Source organism: Bufo bufo, chromosome 1, assembly GCF_905171765.1.
Source record: "Bufo bufo chromosome 1, aBufBuf1.1, whole genome shotgun sequence".
NCBI classification, from domain to species: domain Eukaryota; kingdom Metazoa; phylum Chordata; class Amphibia; order Anura; family Bufonidae; genus Bufo; species Bufo bufo.
In genome coordinates this window covers 37,016,710-37,036,624 of record NC_053389.1, presented here as the reverse complement: position 1 = coordinate 37,036,624, position 19,915 = coordinate 37,016,710, and positions in this window count along the sequence as shown.

Sequence of the window (19,915 nt, the reverse complement as noted above, 5' to 3'; positions counted from 1 at the left end):
CTGATTTTTCACTTCGTGAAAACTCAGATCCGACAGTATATTCTAACACAGAGGCGTTCCCATGGTGATGGGGACGCTTCAAGTTAGAATATACTAAAATAACTGTGTACATGACTGCCCCCTGCTGCCTGGCAGCACCCGATCTCTTACAGGGGGCGGTGATCCGCACAATTAACCCCTCAGGTGCCGCACCTGAGGGGTTAATTGTGCGTATCATAGCCCCCTGTAAGAGATCAGGTGTTGCCAGGCAGGAGGGGGCAGACCCCCCCTCCCTCCCCTGTATTTAACTCATTGGTGGCCAGTGCGGCCCCCTCCCTCCCCTGTATTTAACTCATTGGTGGCCAATATACTGTCGGATCTGACTTTCACGATCTAACTCAAATCCGATGGTATATTCTAACATAGAGGCGTTCCCATGGTGATGGGGACGCTTCAAGTTAAAATATACCATCGGATTGGAGAAAACTCCGATCTGATGGTATATTAATAAGGACTCCTGACTTTACATTGAAAGTCAATGGGGGACGGATCCGTTTGCAATTGCACCATATTGTGTCAACGTCAAACGGATCCGTCCCCATTGACTTGCATTGTAATTCAGGACGGATCCGTTTGGCTCCGCACGGCCAGGCGGACACCCAAACGAGGCAAGCTGCGTTCGGGTGTCCGCCTGCTGAGCGGAACGGAAGCCAAACGGTGCCAAACTGATGCATTCTGAGCAGATCCGCATCCACTCAGAATGCATTGGGGCAGTACGGATCGTTCGGGGTTCCGCTTGTGAGAGCCTTCAAACGGAACTCACAAGCGGAACCCCGAACGCAAGTGTGAAAGTAGTCTAATAAATGACAAGTGGACCTGGCGAAAACGGATTTGGGGCCCAATCTGGCTAATAATATGGTCCAGGGAATATGAACAGGGGTTGTCTGGGGAAGATGAGCCGGCGATACACATCAAGCTGTTGGATGATACCTACCTCTCCGAGCACTTACAGTACATAACCACTCACATTCGGCTGACCGTGAACATCACACAGGGAGAGGTTGGATAACCTGCTTATTCCCCCCGTGTTAGACATGGATCAGACCTCAAACATCAGATTGTCCTCCCATCCACCTTTCCCAACATTTCTGACACTTATCAAATGTGTATGGCCAGCTTTACTTTGCCCAAAGTGATCTCAAAATGATCCAGTGCATTCGAAACAAAAATGTAAGCGGACTTTTGGGAAAAAAAAAGTGTGTCATACACAACTTTACAGGGCGATCACAGAACTTGCGATTCTGGTCCGGTCCAATTTGCTCATCTCTAGTGAAGGCCCGGTTTCATTCTGTCGTGTCTGACCCGATCCTGTTGCACAATCGTCCTGTAATTCTTACTCTTGCACATGGCTGTATCACGGATCTGTGCTGCACTGACGCACAATGCGGTAGCTGTAGACGGCTGTGGGCCCATCTCTACCTCCTCCAGTCTTAGGGTTCTATATGGATGCACATAAAGGATTGTTCTCACGGGATCCATGAGAAATATGGTAAACTCATGTAAGGCTACTTTCACACTTGCGTTGTTGTTAATTCCGGTATATTGAGATCCGGCAGAGGATACCGGAATTAAACGGATCAGTTTTTAATTTTGCACATCAGGATGCATCCGTTCTGTTAGGGTTGGTTTGTGGAAAATCAAAATTGAAAAAAACGGATCCGTCACTAAATACATTAAAATTCAATAGGCTCCTAAGAAAACGGATCAGTCACCATTGACTAAGGTCCATTCACACGTCTGTAGTGAGTTGCGGATCTGCAATACACCCGGCCGGCACCCCCATAGAAATGCCTATTCTCGTCCACATTTGCGGACAAGATAGGACGTGCTCTATTTTTTCCGGAGCTGTGGACCGGAAAGATCGGGGAAATGCGGAGAGCACATAGTGTGCTCTCCGCATCCATTCAGTCCCCATAGAGAATTGATATGGACCCATTCTACAGACGTGTGAATGGACCCATACATTGTTTTCACTGACGGATCCGTTTTTATGACCGGACACAAAACAGCTGCAAGCGGAAAACAACAACGCAAGTGTGAACGTAGCCTTACTGAAACCTCTAGAAACATATGGAAGCTTCACAAAGTCATAGAAAGTCTATACTGTGTGTGCTGCCATACTGCTGTATACAGGAGCCACGAAGGGAAGAAGAGACCCCGGATTCATTGATGGGGGTCTGTGGACAATCTAGCAGTCACTGGAGTCAGGCAGATATTTCTCAGACTACTGCCAGCTACAGGTTCTGTTCACACTTCTGGCAATCCACGTTAGGCTACTTTCACACTGGCGTTTTCCGTTTCTGAGATCCTTTCAGGGCTCCCACAAGCGGTCCAAAACGGGTCAGTTTTGCCCTAATGCATTCTGAATGGAAAAGGATTCGCTCAGAATGCATCAGTTCCGCCTCCGTTCCGTCTCCATTCCGCTTCGGAGACGGACACCAAAATACTGCCTGCTGCGTTTTGGTCTCCGTCTGACGAAACTGAGCCAAACGGATCATGGATCAATGGAGTTCATGACGGATCCGTCTTGGCTATGTAAAGATAATACAAACAGATGGATGCAGACAGTTGTATTATCTGAACGGATCCGTCTGTGCAGATCCATGACTGATCCGCACCAAACGCGAGGTGTGAAAAGTAGCCTTAGGAGCAGAACAATGGCGGATATCTAGTATGACACCAACGCACCTGAAGGATCCCATTGACGGGGTAGACGGGATTCAAAAACTCTGTCCTCTATGGTACGTTTTCATGCAGCTCTATTCTATTCTTCATGTGTGACGGAATCTCCAGACAGCAGTGTGAACAGAGCCTAAGAAGTCATGTGGAACGGCGACTTTCTGAGAAAAGAAATTACACACATTTAAATTTTATTTAATTTTATTTAGATTCTAATCTGACCACGGGCCCCGACTGTGTGTGTAGAGATTACACTGTGATGTGACCGGGGCTCAGGGACTAATGGGAGTGATTACAATCTGTGTACATCGCTGTGGAATAGGTCAGAGATATATCTGCCTGGGAAATAAATAATGTAATCCGATTATAATCATTTTTTTGTTGTTATTGGAAACTAATAAATGATAAAATCTAATAAATTGTTGGACAGTCGTAGAAAAGTATAAAACCTGTACATCATGTAAGAACCTGCTCCTTAACGCTCTAGTCTCACATTGATGAAGGTTCTGGACTATTAGATGCCGGATTAAATGGCATTTGATTTATTTGCAGACGTATTTACAGAAGTTCTAAGCGCTGATCTTGGGCAGGGGCGGGGCCTGACATTGTATTGGCGCTCGCTGAATCTATGCGACATGCCCCGCCCCTGCAGAACCTGCACTGGATATAATACAAAGTATCAATTTATCCTCATCGTTGCGATGTCCATTTCTGTGAATCTGCCGAACAAATGATCGAACAACTATATGACACGCTGTGAATAACGCAGACACGTAGGGGCTCACATGGGTGAGAGGCCTAGGTGAGGACACAGGGAGGATACTATATTTCCTCATGGAGTGCACCTAAGCGGTGTGAAGAGTCTTATAGGCCACACATATAGGAGAGCTGCCTTACATCTAGTGGCACTAGAGGCGGAGCTTGTTAAGAGCTCATTTGCATCCCGTTTTTCCCAGAATTCCAGAGGATCATGTATGGCCTGAAGCAGTGGTGGCAAACCTATGGCCCTCTCTTTGGGCACCTGAACCCTGGTTAAAAGTCTATGGTGTACAATATGTCTTAGACTTTTCCTGCCATCCATCAGCGCAGGGGATGCTATAAACGCCACAGGAAGCGCACTGAAATGTAGTCAGGCTATAATAAACTAAATGTACATGGAAGATATACTGTACTGGACTGTAGTATTCAGGGGTAGATTGCCGTGTTGGCACTTTGCAATAAATATGTGGATGTATGGTTAGTTTGTGCACTCTGCCTCTAAAGGCTCGCCATCACTGGCCTCTAGGCCTCCTCACTCCGATTCGGCTCTCTCAGGAAGGGAGATATAGTTGCACTTACACGGTTGCACTTCTAAACTTGCTCACCACATACAATACAACTACTAGATAGAGGAAATCCACATAGAGAGAATTATATACCTTATTGCTGGTGAAGCCAGGAGACGGCGGAGGAGGCCATTATAGACTCCCAATGTGACAGGCGGCTGCTGCATGGTGGGAGGAAGCGCACCTGGTCCTCAATGTAGACACATCGCTCTGCAGACTCTCCCTCCCATGCTGCACTCTCTGCAGACTCTCCCTCCCATGCTGCACTAGCTGCAGACTCCTCCCTCCCATGCTGCACGGCTCTGCAGACTCTCCCTCCCATGCTGCACGCTCTGCAGACTCTCCCTCCCATGCTGCACTAGCTGCAGACTCTCCCTCCCATGCTGCACTAGCTGCAGACTCTCTCTCCCATGCTGCACGCTCTGCAGACTCTCCCATGCTGCACGCTCTGCAGACTCTCCCTCCCATGCTGCACTAGCTGCAGACTCTCCCTCCCATGCTGCACTAGCTGCAGACTCTCTCTCCCATGCTGCACGCTCTGCAGACTCTCCCTCCCGCGCTGCACGCTCTGCACTGTGTGCCAGCACCCTTATTTGTCCCGACTACAGACATGCAGTAACAAGCTGTAGCAGGTGCATAAGTTACAGGGAGGGGGAGGGGCGTTAACCCGTTAGTGACCTGCGGTGTTGCCTCCACAGGAAGACCCCTCAGTGCTGAGGAGCCGGTGTGCGCTCCGCTGTATTTACCTCAGACAGAAAGCTCCCCACATCCCCGTCTGACCCTCCGGCACTTTCCACACCAGGCACAGAAGGGCGACATGTAATGCGGGCCGCCACCCCACACAAATCAACTCCTGGCTGCCATGGCGTCAGAGGAGTGAACAGAGCGTCGCCCCCTACACCACAGACATTACTCCTTCCTCAGCGGTGCCTCCTGCTGACTGCTTCTCCACCAGTCAGCTCAGACGTGTCACTGCCTGCTCACTGCTCCCCCCTAGTGGACAGACAGTTGTGCGTCCGCTCCCGCCAAAAATATGCATTCGGGAGGCGAGGGGGTTGTGTGTGGAAAAAACTAAAATAAATAAAAAATAATAAATCCTGCATGCTGGTGGTCGCCACTGGAGGAGGCGCTGGTCTAGTGCCGGTTGTCAGATACAGCCCAGGAGCTGCACCGTAGCTTTGTGTTGATGCGGAGTGTATATTAACCCTTCTGGGTATCCTGGCTCTGCGGGAGGAGAGGATTCGGGGTTCTTGCACTCACTCCTTTGATATAAACTAATACACCCAACAAGTAAAAAACATAAATAAAGCGTCTGAAGGTCTTGCATACTTCTCAACTTTTAAAAATCGCAATGAGGGACAATATATGCTGGCGCGCATCATGGCGGTATTTTTCACACTAGGCCACGCCTCTAACTCCGCCCAAAGCATAATTACTGACTCCGTCACAACCGCAGCAGCCGGTGATCGGTTAGGTATCAGTTCCTTCATGGTTTACAGCACGTGGAGCCCCCGGGACAAGATTTATTTTCTTGCGCTTCAATATCCATTTAAATATTAGAACATAAATCATCAGATTATAGATATTTTAAGGTCCAAATGGCACAAAATAATGAAGTTCTGGTCTAATATACAGGTAGAAACCGTACAGATAGTTTAGTAAGGAGCAATTGGGCTGGAGAGGCGCCGCCTTTTTTATTAGCGCTAAAATCATGCGCTGGAGCTCCGTGCTGACGGCTCGAGGCAGCGATCAGAGACCGTGACAAGATGTCTCTCATCACGTGATCGCCGAAAATGCCGGCAGTAAAGTTTCCGATGCAGCGATTGGGTTCCCCAGCTTTCCCCCCTCCCCTGCCCTCAATAAAGATGGTGGCAGTGCATGCACACACTATTAAGCCGGCCACCGCCGCCCCTGCACTAGGTTCGCTCTCCTCAGGAGATGAGAGAGAGAGTAAGGCCCCTTTCACACGGGCGAGATTTCCGCTTGGGTGCGATGCGTGAGGTGGACGCATTGCACCCGCACCGAATCCGGACCCATTCATTTCTATGGGGCTGTTCACATGAGTGGTGATTTTCACGCATCACTTTTGCGTTACGTCAAAATCGCAGCATGTTCTATATTGTGCGTTTTTCACGCAACGCAGACCCCATAGAAGTGAATGGGGCTGCGCTAAAAAAATCGCAAGCATCCGCAAGCAAGTACGGATGCGGTGCAATTTTTACGCACGGTTGCAGTCAGGTTTTCGCGCGGGTGCAATGCGTTTTGCACGCGCGTGAGAAAAATTGGCATGTTTGGTACCCAAACCCGAACTTCTTCACAGAAGTTCAAGCTTGGATTAGGTGTTCTGTAGATTGTATTATTTCCCCTTCTAACATGGTTATAAGGGAAAATAATAGCATTCTGAATACAGAATGCATAGTAAAATAGGGCTGGAGGGGTTAAAAAATAAATAAAAATAATTAAACTCACCTTAATCCACTTGTTCGCGCAGCCGGCATCTCTTCTGTCTTCTTCTTTGAGGAATAGGACCTTTGATGACGTCACTACGCTCATCACATGGTCTGTCACATGATCCTTCACGACGGTAAAAGATCATGTGATGGACCATGTGATGAGCGCAGTGAAGTCATCAAAGGTCCTATTTCTCAAAGAAGAAGACAGAAGGAGATGCCGGGCTGCGCGAACAAGTGGATTAAGGTGAGTTAAAATATTTTTTTATTTTTTTTTAACCCCTCCAGCCCTATTGTACTATGTATTCTGTATTCAGAATGCTATTATTTTCCCTTATAACCATGTTATAAGGGAAAATAATACTATTTACAGAACACCGATCCCAAGCCCGAACTTCTGTGAAGAAGTTCGGGTCTGGGTACCACATTCAGTTTTTTATCACGTGCGTGCAAAACACATCACCCGTGTGATAAACCTTACTGCAATTGGGTACCTACTTGCACGGGTTTGCCGCAACGCATCCAGACCTTATCCGGACACGCTTGTGTGAAAGAGGCCTAATAATTAGGCCCCGATCAGGTCCCGCAGCACCCCGATCAGGGCAATATGGCCCCCAATGAATTTAATAAAGGCCAGGAGCCCCTCACCATTAATAATAAATAAATGGCGCAGACATGTGCACTGGTTACTGTGCTGAAGATCTGCCTTCAGCACAGTAACCATCAAGGACCAATAATAATGGTCCCTGATCATAATGTTAGCGCAATTCATGCGCTTCTCCTTCTTCTTTGTGTGGTGCCAAATCAATTAGAAGAATAAGTATGTGCATGCCATACAGATTTATAATGAGACCAGACACGCTAGGTGGTTTCATGAAAGCATCTTCTCATCTTCCCTGAGCATGGTAGAAGAGCAGGCCAGAGAGCCCTTTTATTCACAGTACATTCACTTAAATAGCAGACATGACATCACAAAAGGGGTGTTCCTTAAGAAGAGACTATTGGCTCCTTATCCTGATAGGAGTGGTTTCACTGAGTCTATAGGTGTATTTGAAGACTGTAATGTAATCCCCTCTTTCCCCCTCCCTCATTGACCTTCTCATACATATGGTTTGCAGCCATCTAGTGGACAGAAATGTGTACTACAGAATACTCTCATTATATATTCATAAAATCATAAATCCTTCTCTCACAATAAACCTATCATGGAGCTCGCATCCATTATATTTACTAATAGTGTCGATCGCAAATATTCTAATGCCAAATTTTTATCTCAAATATTGGCACTTCGAGAATTTGCGAATATCTAGAATGTAGTGCTATATCTTCGTAATCGCGAAATATTCTAGATTTTTTTCATCAGTACCCATATAATCCCTCACTGCTTCTTGCTTGTGGGCCAAGGAGAAGACTGCAATATCTTTGACGTTAGGAGTAGTGTTGATTGCGAATTTTCGTATTGCAAATTTTCCGATTGCCGATTTTTGCAATCAAGAATATAATGACGAGATCACGAATTTGCGAATATATGACGAATATTCACCCAAATATTCGCAAAATATTGCGAATTCGAATATTGCCCCTGCTGCTCATCACTGTCTACATGGGCCGTGCCCCTCTCTGCCCTCAGTGTAGAGGAGAGAGATCAGACTTCTGTCCTGGCTCTGCGATTTGTGCGATACTGTGAAAAGAAAAATATCTAATTATAAACTGTCCGTCCGTAACTGGCGGTCAGTGGGTGTCCATTATTAGTCGTCTATAAGTGACGGTCAATTATTTTCATTAGGGACCCTGTGTCCGTCTGTCAGTGGGTGTCCGTCATTAGGCGTCCGTCACTAGTCTATTAGGGACGTCAGTTATTTTAATTTCTTTCTGAGCTTTTTATTTTAAAAAAAACGTCTCAGAGCTTGTTCAGTGCGGAGCAGGCATATGAGTTGTTCTGCTCTGACCGCTCTGAATCTGACACCGCTTCAGAGGCGGAAACATCTTCGGATAGCGGTGACGCTTCCATCCCCAGACCCCATAGCCCCATGGTGGTAGCAGTCGCCACCTCCTCTCATTCTCCACCCAGCGGTCCCGTCCCTTCTGCTACGTGGGTTTCTGCCACTTCATCCCCCCCCCAAGTACCGCAATTTTTATCCACTCCCCAAACTAATGTGGAAGTCAACTATTTTACCCCGTATGCAAACACGGAAGGAGGAGGGACACCCGATTTTACTGCCCCATTTGCCCATCACAACCTGGCCTCTGCAGTCACCCCTGTTATGAGACAAACCATACAGTTGCTAATTATACATTTTATTTAATACCAAAAAGGGTCTTTTCAGGAAGTCAATTTATTCTCATTTTCGGTTTAGCTTGTGGGCTTTCCAGGGAGGGATCCTTCTGGGATTGGAACAAATTTTAAATTTTCTGATTTGTTGCCTTAATTTTCCTAATTTCACTTTTTATGACAATGTCCTGCCGCACAACACTGTTCGTTCCGTTCACATTACTGCATCATGATATTTTTTTATTTGGAGGATCTCTAATAATTGAGTTGTCCCTCACCAGTTCACTAAGGGCTTAGACACTATGGGAAATCCTGACATCATTTTAGGAATTAGTGATCCATTACTGTTCCTACAGACGGTCCTGGACACTGTCCTTTTCTATATTCTGTAGGTGACGGGCTGATTGTGTGCACAGCGGCTTCCACCTTCCCGGGCAGGGGCCTGTTATGGTTCACCGCGTCACTTAGCACGTTCCTCTCTCCTGTAGGGATTGATGGGGCTAAAGAGACGTTGTCCGACCAGTCACTGTCCGTGAAGGCCAGCTTGTCATTACAGCCCTAGCCGTCTTCTGGTATCTTGTGAACAAACTGGAATTTGCAACATAGTTGGAGACATTTTGCTCCGTTTTCTTGGACTTGTCGCCTTTCACTACAGTTCCGTTTTTTTTCCTTTTTTTTCAGTTTGGCGAGACGTAGTCACATGTACAGGCCTATGCCTTTTTAGAAACCTGCCTCCCTTGTAAGTGCACAGCTTCGCATCTCATCTGGATGCGCCACAAAGATAAGAATGTGGCAGATTTCTAAGACAGTAACAGGGTTAGGCCTCATGCACACGACCGTTGTTGTGTTCCGTTCCGCAGAATGGGGTTCCGTTGTTCCGTGATCCGTTTTTGTTTCCGTGTGTCTTCCTTTATTTTTGGAGGATCTCCAGACATGAAGGAAAGTAAAAAAAAAGTCTAAGTCAAGTTTGCCATGCAAATGATAGGACGCGGCCGCGCAGACGCGGATGACAATCTTGTGTGCCTCCGCGTTTTTTCACGGTCCCATTGACTTGAATGGGTCCGCGAACCGTTTTCCGTGAAAAAAATAGGACAGGTTATATTTTTTTGACAGACTGGAACCACGGATCACGGACACGGATGACAAACGGTGCATTAGCCGAGTTTTCAACTGACCCATTGAAAGTCAATGGGTCCGCAGAAAATAAAAAAAAATGGAACAACGGACACAGAATGAAACAACGGTTGTGTGCATGAGGCCTACCAATCTAAATATCGTTTTTCTCCAATTTCCTGTGAAAATGTTATTAACAATTTGAATAAAACCATATAAACTCATTATTTCATCCTATAATAATTTTGCGCTTGGCATGCTGACTACACCACTAGATGCTGCTTTAAGGGATCTAGTTTTTAAAATAGGGTCATTTATGGGGGTTTTCTATCATTTCGCAGCTCAACGCTATTACAAGTGTGCAACGGGGCCTAAAACATTTTCAGTTTACTATCTGAAAACCACTGGGTGCCCCTTTATGTTTGGGCCCTGCTGTTTGTCAAGACATAAGATTAGGGCCACAATGGGGGTGTTTCAGAAGACAGGAGAAAAGGCGTGATACATTTTGGGGTGTACTTCTTCATTTTCATGTGCTCTGTAGAAACAAATCTGACATTTTTGTGTATAAAATGAAAAAAAACGAAATTCCACCTACTTAGCATTAATTTCTGCAAAAAACTAGGGGGTCTTAAAGCTCACTACACCCCTAGATGAATACCTTAGGGGGTCTAGTTTTCAAAATGGGGTCATTTATGAGGGGTTTCTATTGGTTTGGCAGCTCAACGCCATTACAAGTGTGCAATGGGGCCTAAAACATTTTCAAGCAAATTTTGTGTTCTGAAAGCCACTGGGTGCTCCTTTATGTTTGGGCCCTGCCGTGTGTCAAGACATAAGATTAGGGCCACAATGGGGGTATTTCTGAAGACAGGAGAAATGGGGTGATGCATTTCGGGGTGTACTTCTTCATTTCCATGTGCTTTTGTAGAAAAAAAAAACTGTCTTTAAATTTACGGTACATTTTTGTGTAAAAAAAAATTACAATTAAATTTTTTTCTCCTTAATTTCTTAAAAGATCTAGGGGGTCCAAAAACTCATTACACCCCTACATGAATACGTTAAGGTTCCTAGTTTTCAATATGGGGTCACTTTTGGGGGAGTTCTATTATTCTGACACTTATTAGGCTCGGCAAACCTGTCTTCTTGCAGGAAAAAATATGTACCGTAAAAATTTTTAATTAATGTTAAAATGGTAAGTCTCCTAAATAAATAAAAAAAAGTTAAAGTTTTTTGTAAGTGCGGCCAAAATAAAGATGTGGAAATATATTTCTAAAAAAAAATATTAAATAGTATTTATGTATGTATGTGAAAAATTGCAGTTGAAAATAGGAAAATATGGCAATTTTTACAAATTTTCATAGATTTTCAAGTTTTTTAATAAAGATACGCATATTTTATCGGTAACATTTTACCACCTAAGTAAAGTACAATGTGACGAGAAAACAATGTCCATATGTGTTTTGCGGACCGCACATCGCCGGCACTCTCTGCAACTGCGGACAGGAATAGGACATGTTCTATTTTTTTGCGAAACTGAAGTGCGGACCCGCAAATGCGGATGCGGACAGCACATTCCGGCCCCAATAAAAATGAATGGGTCCGCACCTGTTCCGCTAACAGATGCGGACCCATTTTGCGGACGTGTGAATGGACCTTAAATGCGTCGGCTGATGCGAAGCCACAGCCCTTCCTCTAACCCCCCCTTTTATCTGCACTTCTGAAAAGTGCTGAGAAGCTCAAAATGTCATACAATATGGTGCTCACGTGCCGCGCGCCAAAATGTGCCACTGTGGCGTATAGACCTTAATAAATGTCCCTCAGTGGCTTGTTTTTTGTGGCATGAGTTGTATTTTTAAATGACACCATTTTGGGTACATCTATAACTTTATTCTTGGGGTCGGTGCGATTACGAAGACATCAGATTTATATTGTTTGCTTTAGGTGTTTCTTCTTTTGCGCTTAGTTTTTGTGTCGTTGCATTCAAAGACCCATAACGGTGTTTACTTTTTTATCCCCGGAGCTGCGCCATTTCGGGGTAGATCTGACTTTTTTGACCACTATTTTTATTTTACCATGTTTTTATATTTTTTTTTTTTACAGCGCTCAGCGTATGAGGTGAACTGTATGAAAAAAACGGTCTTTATACGTGGAAAAAATATGATTTTCGCATTTTTTATTTTACAATACACATCAAATCATGATTTCTGAGGATGGTTTGGGTGGCAGGGCTGGATTCTCCTGGGAGGCCATACATTCTAACCACAGCTCTACCCTGGGACGTTAGGGGGGCCATACCATCTCTGCTAGGAGGGCAGCCGAATCCTCCTTCCCTCCGTATCCTCCTAAATAAACCATAGTAGACAGGCTGGGAGGCCGGACTGTCATCTCCTTCATTAGAACGGAGTGACAGGAGCGGTCTAATCCTCGGCTGTGACTGTAATCAGACTTTCTTCACCCCCTCCTCTGTGTGGTACAGTCCATCACACAGGAAGTGCTGTGTCACCCAGGCCTCAGCCATGCTGTTGCTATGCAACCAGTCCAGTCGGATATATGAAGGCCGTAGTCAGATAAAAATGCCTTTTACAAACCGCATGATGCAATCAGAAAGCTCTGCAACATCCGACCACAGGTTGATATGAGTAGATATCATGAGCCGCCGAAAATCAGGGTCATTAATCTGACATTGTATCAATATCCTTCCTTTACTAGCCGTATACAGCGTATAGTAGCCTTCTAAAGGTCGGTGGAGCAAAACTGAGGCAGAAATGCAGCAGATAAGATCTGCTGGACGTTGAAAAAAAGTGGAAGTCCGACTTTTTTCTGCAATCGGCGCCACACCTGTTTACAGGTTGTGTGCGGTATTACAGGTCAGCCGCATTCATTGCAATGGAACTGAGCTGCAATACCAGATACAACCCATGGAGAGGGGTGGCGCTGTTTCTGGAGGAAAGCCACCATGTTTTTCTAATTCTTTAGAACCTGTTTAGCAGTGCATTGCAGTCTGATTTATTTTTCTTACTGGTGACTTTAATGCAGTTTTTGATCACTTTGCCCTCTACTTAAAGGGATTCTCTGCTTATCCTCAGGATATAGACCATCATTATCAGATCGGCAGGGGCATAACTACCCGCACCCCCGACCATCAGCTTTATGAAGAACCCCTTTAATGTAATCGGCTCTCCCAATGAATTTGCGCTCATACACATCAGCATGGGGGATGGATAGAGCAGTGGATTGAGCCTCTGAGGAGGCAGGAAGTGGATGTCGGACTACCTGATACTGCAGAAGACAGTACTGTAAAAGCTAGAAGGAGTATTTTCTGCAACTGTAGAAGGTGGATTTTGGATTACTTTAGACGGAAACCGTTCAATTGTGGATCTCGGCAGATCTGAAGACTTTTGTAATTGCAGGTCATTAAAAACTTAGCATAGCCATAAGTTCTATCTGTACAGCGCCACCTGCTGTTTGCTCTTTTTCTTCTTTTTTTGTCCGTCTCACTGAGCTGGTTGAACGCGCATTCACGCGCACGGTGTCCGCATCCGTTGCTCCGTTCCGTGGCCCTGCAAAAATTATAGGTCATGTCCTTCTCCGTTTTGCGGATTCCTATAATGTGCCGCCCGTTCCGTTCCGCAATTTGCGGACCTCAAAACACAGCACGTTTGTGCGCAAGAGCCCTAAATCTTCAACTCCCGCCATGGCGAGATCTCTGGACCCATGGGAGGTATTTTTACGTTAATCTTGGCAGAACCCCTTTAAGCACTTACCTCCATGGAAAGTAGAGGCCCAAGATGATGAAAGGGTTTATCCTAAGAGTTTTTTTTTTTCATAACAGCTACAAATTATGAGTAGCTTACTACTATAACCCCCATCAGGATGATAACGATAATGGTGAAATGACGTCATATGCATGCAGTCACATGATGCTGAATGTGACATCATCAGGAGACACATGTCATCAGCCCTTTATCAACAGCAGAGATGAGGACACGATCTCCGTGGGAATGTATTGGTAAGGACCAGGGGCGTAGATAAAGGCTCATGGGCCCTGGTGCAAGAGTTCAGCCTGTGCCCCCCTTAAATTCTTGACCTAACCCCTTCCCTTCAGCCAGAGGTGTAACTTCACCTACCTCGGACCCCCTATAGCTACGCCCCTGGTATGGACTCATGCACAAGACCGTCGGATGTTTTGCGGTCTGCAGATTGCGGGTCCGCAAAACACGGATACCGGCCTCATGCATTCCACATTTTGCGGAACGGAACTGCCGGCCCCTAATAGAACAGTCCTATCCTTGTCGTTAATGCGCGGAACAATAGGACATGTTCTATTTTTTGGGAGGAACAGACATACGGATATAAGGAATGCACATGAAGTCATTTCCGTTTTTTTGCAGCCCGATTGAAGTGAATGGGGCCACAAAAAAGGGTACGGACATGGGGAAAAAAAAACATTTGTGTGCTTGAGCCCTAAATCATAGTTTTTATTATCTTTAGCTGCTTAAGATTTTTTTTTTGTTTTTTTTTGTAGGGAATGGTTGTGTTTTGGAAAATTCCTTTAAGGTGGTCTCCACACATCACAATTTTTATTTATTTTCCAAAGATCCAAGATGGCGGTGACAGGAGGTCTCTATATGTTGCAGGAGGATTGGATTTAGAACTGGCATCTCCTGTGTGAGTGTTCGGCATATTAATAGGATAGGGTGTACAAACCCCCTTTTGTACACCCTATTAGGTAAGTCTGGGGGTTCATATAGGGGGGAGTCCTCTATTTAGGATCCCCATCTCTTGACCAATGCACGTCTCTCGCTCTGGAGGACCTGTCCTCCTGACCCGCACTGCACAGACAACCCACTGACGTGGACGGACGCTGTGCAATGCTTCATTTCCCCTGTGGTGGCGCTGCAGGGAAATTAAACACTTACTGTACAGATCACAGATGATTGTGGGGGTCAGAGGGGGACATTTTGCAATCAACTTATTGTCAAGGGATCTTTCTAAAAAGTAGTAGTGTAAAAACCTCTTTAATAGCAGACGTACGTCCTCTGCTTGTCCACGGTACATCTCGCCACCACAGTTTGCATCGGCCTGTTCATAAAAGGCCCCTTGACCCGGCGCAGATCTACTACAACAGAAGGCCCTCCACTGGCTGAGGGCCCATACAACGTGTGGATTGTGCTCCAGGATCATAGTTCAGGTGCTGGATTTACCGCACCATTGACTCTCCGAGTGCCCTATCATCTCCTGATCTGCACTTGTTGACACAGGCAATTAGGTTTATCACCGTAATTATTTACACATTAAATTCAAATACGCTTTGTTGGCACGTCCAAGTAAAAGATTTAGCATTGCCAAAGCAAAATAAATAATAGGTATTGTGGAGGGGGGGGGGGGTTGATGTGGGAATTAAGGGGGGTGGATGTTGGGTTAAAGGGGCAGTATAGGGCATCATCAGTCCTGAAGATTTACATCCTGAGCTACTCCAGACTGCAGCTCAGTGTCAACCCCGCCAGCCTAAAGGCCTATTTACAAGGGCCAATGATCAGGGCAATCATCTGGAAGGAGCGCTCCTGGGAAGTTCATTCATCTGGTGAAGGCCACCACATCCCTGGGCCGTCATCTCATCTCAATCATTACTTCTGGACAGCAGATTGTGCTGTTTAAACAGGAATCTGCTACCCAATAACGTCTGACGCAGAATGGGGGGTCTAAAAAAGATTAGGGGGTCTGATCTGCAGTCTGACGTCATTTTTCCCCCCAGATTTTCCTCCTCTAAAACCTAGGTGCGTCTTATAGAACGAAAAATATGGTAATTCAGTTTTGCGGTGCAGGAATTGCTTTTTACCCTTTGCTGGAATAAAAAGCACCATAATTGCAGGTATATTGTTGCAAAAACCACATATGTTTTTATGCGTTGTTTTTTTTTTTACCACATCCAAAACATGACGTTCAGTTTTGGAAGCTAAAACCAGGAGTGGTGAAGATACATCTGCCCTTAATACTTTCATTCCTGTTATGATCCACTCCTGGATTTGGCTTCAACAGCTACATCAGGAAGCCTGAACGTGTGTCAGCAGCCTTAGGGCACTGGTTAATGGCAGACATAATTGTCGTAACCTGCTTGCACAAGCAATCACACCCTATTACTCTAATTAAGCACACGTTGTCAATCTAAGCTACGGCCGCACAGCAACGATGCCCTAAACCAGACATAAGTAACTTGCAGATAAGCCATTTTATAGGGGTTTTCCAGTATTGAGATATTGATAGCCTATCCTCAGATAATTTCATCAATATCAGATCTGTAGGGGTCCGACTCCCAGGGGTGCACCTAACCTTTCTGCTGCCTGAGGTGAAAACTGAAACGGCGCCCCTCCTTCCCCAATGCCAATTTCTTAACCTAACCCCTTCCCTTCAACCCATGGCCCTTCCGCTGCCCCCCTCTCTTGCCCATACCTGGTACTGCCTGAGGCGATCACCTCACCTGGCCTCATTGGTGGTGCACCCCTGCCGACACCCAACATCCCTATGATCAGCTGCCCATGCCGGAAACTATACTGTGGACAGAGCTGGAAGCAGAAAGTTCTGTCCACTGTATACCTGAAACGTCTCATCAGTGCAGGTGCCGGGTGGTAAGACCCCCACCTAACTGATATTCATTTTGAAGACTGCTTTTACTTCTTCTCTCTTTTTTTTTTTAATCCACTCCTAGTGTTAGCCTCAAAAACCTCAACCAAACCTCATAAAAACCTTAATGTCAACTGGCACACGTACAGGTACTTTTAGACTGGGTTACGATATGGCGGTCATAGCCCCCACCGACTCACAGCAGCTGATGGCCTGACGAATTTGTGGGCTAACCTTTCATTTCCCATTGGTCGCTATTGGACGGGGTTACGGCTGTTGCGCCACACTTCTAGAGTGTTGACATTGATGTACTATGCTGAAGATCTGTGGGGTTCAGACCCCTAAGACCCCCCACTGATCATCAGAACAATGTCTACAGCTGTAGCACTTTTTCATTTGATAAGTAACACATTAAATACCCAATTGTAGCAAACTTTAAATTGACACTTAACACAACAAGAGCCATTGAAAGTCAAGATAACATCTGCTGCAACAGTTTAATGTGCCCTGAGTGTCAAGTTAACCAATGCTACATCTGTATCTAGCTCCAACCGCTCGTCCATCTGCAAAGCAACATGGCTCTTTCTCATCAACGGAAGCCCTCACCACATTAATGGAGTACCGAAAGGAAAATCCAACATGGCTTGCTCCTGTTAACCCCTTTCAACACTGTAGCCTATTCTGCTCCATACAGATGCATATACTGTATACACACATACACTTACCACCATGTGCATGAACATACAGTATGTACACACTGCGTTAAAGGGGTTGTCTATGTGATTAATACCTGACCTATCCTCGGAATAGGTCATCAGTATCCAAATGATGGACGTCCAACTCCGGGCATCCCCGCTAATTAGCTGTTTGAAGAGACAGAGGCACTCTGTGAGCACCGTGGACACTTCCTAGAACAGTGCTGTCAAGTTCACGTGGCTTAGGCGCAGCTTAGACCCTTTCAAGTGAATGGAGCTGAGCTGCAATACCAAGCACAACCACTACACAATGGATGGCGCTGTGCTCAGTAAGCTGCAAGGAAGCTGCAATGTTCACTAGAGTGCCAGTGCCTTCTCAAGCAGCTAATCGCCGGGAGTCAGACCCCCACAGAATACCTATCTTGAGGATCTTCAGTATTTAACACTCAGAAACTCCCTTTAATATTAAAAATTACGGAATTATACTCATGTTTAAAATCTCTAACCATATTTCTCTCAGTAAATCTGATTTATTACAGTTTTGACATCTCGACATGGAAAGGTTTGTTTCCGACAGGCTCATGAGAATCCTTAGTAACTTGAGGAACGTCAAGCCACTTAATGTCATCCTACAAGCCTATGGCCAACCAGGCTGTACAATTGTCTACCTTTATAGTCATGTGTACCTGTTACAGCACCAACCCTGAAGACCTCAGACCCAAAAGTCAAATAGGCAGAAAAGAAAGTCCTTAAACTCGTGTAGGTAAATGTTCCTAGAGGGCCTACAGATATGTAACTCCAAGTAGTGATCATGGGGGCAGGGAACGTGTTGGCTTTTTGCAACAGTATACAGCAATGTGAAGGCACTGTAGCAAAAGTCAAAATTGCTCCCCTTGGTGGACCATGGTTCTGGCCAACCCTTTCAGTGACCATCAGGTCAACTGCCTAGCAACATACTTCCTCTAGAGGGTTGTCCTGAACAGGTTCACCACTCATAAGCAAAGGCGATGGGGCCAACAAGGCCTTTTCTCTCCTCTCAACGATCCAATAGCCGCCACATGGACTTGCCTCTGTAATACATATATCGTCAAGAACTCTACAGTCAGTGAAACTGAGAGTTTAGTGTCTCGCTCATTGTCATTTTCATACAGAAATGTGAGATCCTAGAAGTGTGACTTTACTGGTGTCGAGCAGTCTTATTGCCACTGAGATTTCGCAGTCTTTATACAATCTTCTCACATGTGGTAAGTCAACCTACTGTACCATGACCGATTCAGATTTCTTTTCCATCTCTCAGTTGTACAGTGAGAACATTTGGTTTTATATTTCGGTATCGCCCTCTACATATGAGAACTTGGCGCCACGTGTGAATGAAAATAGAATTTTTTTCACTTTCTCATTATGATATGCTCCCAGTTATGATTTTACAGTTCAAGGTTTAAGATAAAAGTGGTGGTTTTGCTCTATTGACTTCAGTGGTGTTAGGATAATCCTACTATTCAGTACGTGGTATGGCAAGTTAATGAAGACTATAGTATTGGGACCATCCTATATGGACCACGTCCACCTCTACAGTACATTCTTGACATTTGATATTTGTGGTTGATCCTCTACAGTAGGCCTTTGTTTTGCTCTAGATATCAGGTATAAAGGAGAACACAATTAAGTGCAAGGGATACAACAACCTCAATAGTATTGATGCATGAAATAGGATGTTAAAATTAAAAAGTGCAGATGTTCCTGTATTTCATACTTTGGAATTACTGTTGAAAAATGGTGAGGGTTTTTTCTTTTTGTACTGCCCAGGGCTCCTGACTGTCTGTTAAAATCACCACTGTCAATTCTGAACTTTATAGTTTTTTGGGGACTAAGACATTCTTTTAGGCATTATTTGATTGTGGACCATACCACCGCTTCACCAGTCTTCCTATAGAACCAGTCAACCCATAAATCCAACTATTAAAGTGACAATCCACAGAAAACCCTTTCTCCATTTCCACGTCTATAACATAAATTAATATTTACTACGTTTGCCCAGTCTTGTTACAAGCAGGTTTGAGGAGTCGGTAAGTAAAATACCCAACTTTGACGCCTCTATTTTTCAACTCTCCAGCTCTGGTGCTTTCATAAAAGGCTTGTGTGTAATAATTATAAATACATTTACTGTAGTAAAAACAATCAGGCATTTCAAATGTTTTCACCACCATCATGTAAGGTTTTTATTGTGAAGCTGGATTTGAGGTCAGTGCAACTGACTCCAGGACCACAACCTTGATTATAAACTAGTATGGTGGCAACTTGTTTTATAACAAGGTTATTGGACAATCTGCAAGTAGGCAGAGGCCTAATGGGGTATTCCAGTAGCGTGGTCATGGACCTTTGTGCCTCACTGATTCCTAGAAAGAACGTGAAACATCCTAACCCTCTCATTGATGTCTGAAACTTTTTGGGAGTATCAGCGACTTCCATGGCATTGGGTCAGCCAAGTGCAAAAAGACAGGTCAGTACATAGTAAATGGTGGAAAAGTGGAATTGCCCATTAGATAATCTGACTGATTTTTCCTGATTAGTTAATGTGAAACCTTGTCCCACTATTTCATTCACTGTAGACTTTGGAATATGTTTTTTTTTCTTCTCAAATTTGGGCTTGAATCTGCAGATGAGGAGCCATTGATGAGGACATCAACCTGATCATAATCAGCATTCAAATATCTCAGTGATCTA